Source organism: Anopheles funestus, assembly GCF_943734845.2.
Source record: "Anopheles funestus chromosome X unlocalized genomic scaffold, idAnoFuneDA-416_04 X_unloc_33, whole genome shotgun sequence".
NCBI lineage: Eukaryota > Metazoa > Arthropoda > Insecta > Diptera > Culicidae > Anopheles > Anopheles funestus.
Genome location: NW_026045158.1, coordinates 124658 through 127500, shown reverse-complemented (window position 1 = coordinate 127500; position 2843 = coordinate 124658).

Here is a 2843-nt window from a genome sequence, read left to right as displayed (position 1 = left end):
CCCATGGCCACCATTCGCTAAGATAGTTTTGAAGTCACTTTGAAGGCCCAGGAACAACTCTCTTAGCACATCGGTTAACCTGGCGCCGCAGTCAACTCATGTGCTTGGATCGGATCGAGCTATTGAGTATTGGGCCTGCATACTCGCTCATCCGTATCCTTTGCGTACCGCCCCATGGCCCTTGTATGTCTGCACCACAGTTCCTGTTCGTTCCGTGCCTATGGCCGGATACGTATTGCACATCGGTTAACCTGACGCCGCAGTCAACTCATGTGCTTGGATCGGATCGAGCTATTGAGTATTGGGCCTGCATACTCGCTCATCCGTATCCTTTGCGTACCGCCCCATGGCCCTTGTATGTCTGCACCACAGTTCCTGTTCGTTCCGTGCCTATGGCCGGATACGTATTGCACATCGGTATACCTGTCGCTACTCAGGCAACTCGTGTGCGTGGATTGGATCGAGAACATGGTGTGTGCCCCATGTTATAATTGATAGTCCATATCCACTTTATAGGTTAAAGTCATAAGTTGTGATTGCACAACCATTCTTCATAAGAGTTTAATCACTCTTCAACTAACTTTCGTTCTGGTGTCTTGGTATCAAATCGCATAAGACACAAGATTCTACTGGCCAAATAGAATCTAGCACATTGGTTAACCTGGCGCCGCAGTCAACTCATGTGCTTGGATCGGATCGAGCTATTGAGTATTGGGCCTGCATACTCGCTCATCCGTATCCTTTGCGTACCGCCCCATGGCCCCGTCCTTAGAGTTAATGACTAGTAGGCTTAACTCTTTGTATGTCTGCACCACAGTTCCCGTTCGTTCCGTGCCGTGGCCGGATACGTATTGCACATCGGTATACCTGTCGCTACTCAGGCAACTCGTGTGCGTGGATTGGATCGAGCTCATGGGGTGTGTAGAGATTCCATGTTATAATTGCAAGTCCATATCCACTTTATAGGTTAAAGTCATAAGTTGTGATTGCACAACCATACTTCATAAGAGTTTAATAACTCTTCAACTAACTTTCGTTCTGGTGTCTTGGTATCAAATCGCATAAGACACAAGATTCTACTGGCCAAATAGAATCTAGCACATTGGTTAACCTGGCGCCGCAGTCAACTCATGTGCTTGGATCGGATCGAGCTATTGAGTATTGGGCCTGCATACTCGCTCATCCGTATCCTTTGCGTACCGCCCCATGGCCCCGTCCTTAGAGTTAATGACTAATAGGCTTAACTCTTTGTATGTCTGCACCACAGTTCCCGTTCGTTCCGTGCCGTGGCCGGATACGTATTGCACAACAGTAGATACCATCACCTGACGTATCTAACACACCACTATTGTAACTCGTCGTCGAAGGACCTTTCAAGTGCCTGATGGCCAGGGGAGCTCTTACACGGCACGGAGACACAGTGATGCTCGCCCATCACAGTGTACAACGATCGAGTTTGCTTAAGTGTCTGGGTACCTACACACCAGACACAATGCAATGGCCACGGATTCACACAAGGCACATCACATGCAGAAAGCTTCACCAGATTATGACACATACCACACTCTTGTAACTCGTCGTCGAAGGGGCGTTCAAAGTGCCTTACGGCTAGGGGAGATCTAGCACGGCACGGAGACACAGTGATGGTTGCCCATCAAAGTGTACAACGATCGAGTTTGCTTTCCGCGCAAGCGTTCTAAGTGTCTGGGTACCTACACACCAGACACAATGCAATGGCCACGGATCCACACAAGGCACATCACATGCAGAAAGCTTCACCAGATTCTGACACATACCACACTCTTGTAACTCGTCGTCGAAGGGGCGTTCAAAGTGCCTTACGGCTAGGGGGGATCTAGCACGGCACGGAGACACAGTGATGGTCACCCATCAAAGTGTACAACGATCGAGTTTGCTTTCCGCGCAAGCGTTCTAAGTGTCTGGGTATCTAAGCACCAGACACAATGCAATGGCCACGGATCCACACAAGGCACATCACATGCAGAAAGCTTCACCAGATTCTGACACATACCACACACATGCAACTCGTCGTCGAAGGGGCGTTCAAGTGCCTTACGGCTAGGGGAGATCTAGCTCGGCACGGAGACACAGTGATGGTCACCCATCAAAGTGTACAACGAACGAGTTGGCTTTCAACAAATTCTGACACATAGCAAGCGAGCGACCGAGCTACACCGAAGGCAGCCCATGGTTGGTCACTCGCGGACGATCATCAGTAATGATCCTTCCGCAGGTTCACCTACGGAAACCTTGTTACGACTTTTACTTCCTCTAAATCATCAAGTTCGGTCAACTTCAGCCATGCCAGCTGCAGCTCACGAAGGAACCGCGGAAGGTAAGCCTCCAGAAACCTCACTAAATAATCCATCGGTAGTAGCGACGGGCGGTGTGTACAAAGGGCAGGGACGTAATCAGCACTAGCTAATGACTAGTGCTTACTAGAAATTCCAGGTTCATGGGGACCGTTGCAGTCCCCAATCCCGACTAGATGGGCATTTTAGTGATTTCCCGTTCCTCTCGGAATGGGGGCGCCTATTGGCGAGAACACGCTGCGACCCACATTGTAGCACGCGTGCAGCCCAGAACATCTAAGGGCATCACGGACCTGTTATCGCTCATTCTCAGCTTGCTAAACACAAGTTGTCCCGCTAAGCAGGGCAAACGTAGCCGACGACCGCCCGTGAAGGCGCCGCCCGGCTGTAACGTCAGGTGCGCCCGGAGGCGCACTGCTGACAGCGTTCTAGTTAGCATGTTTGAGTCACGTTCGTTATCGGAATTAACCAGACAAATCATTCCACGAACTAAGAACGGCCATGCACCAC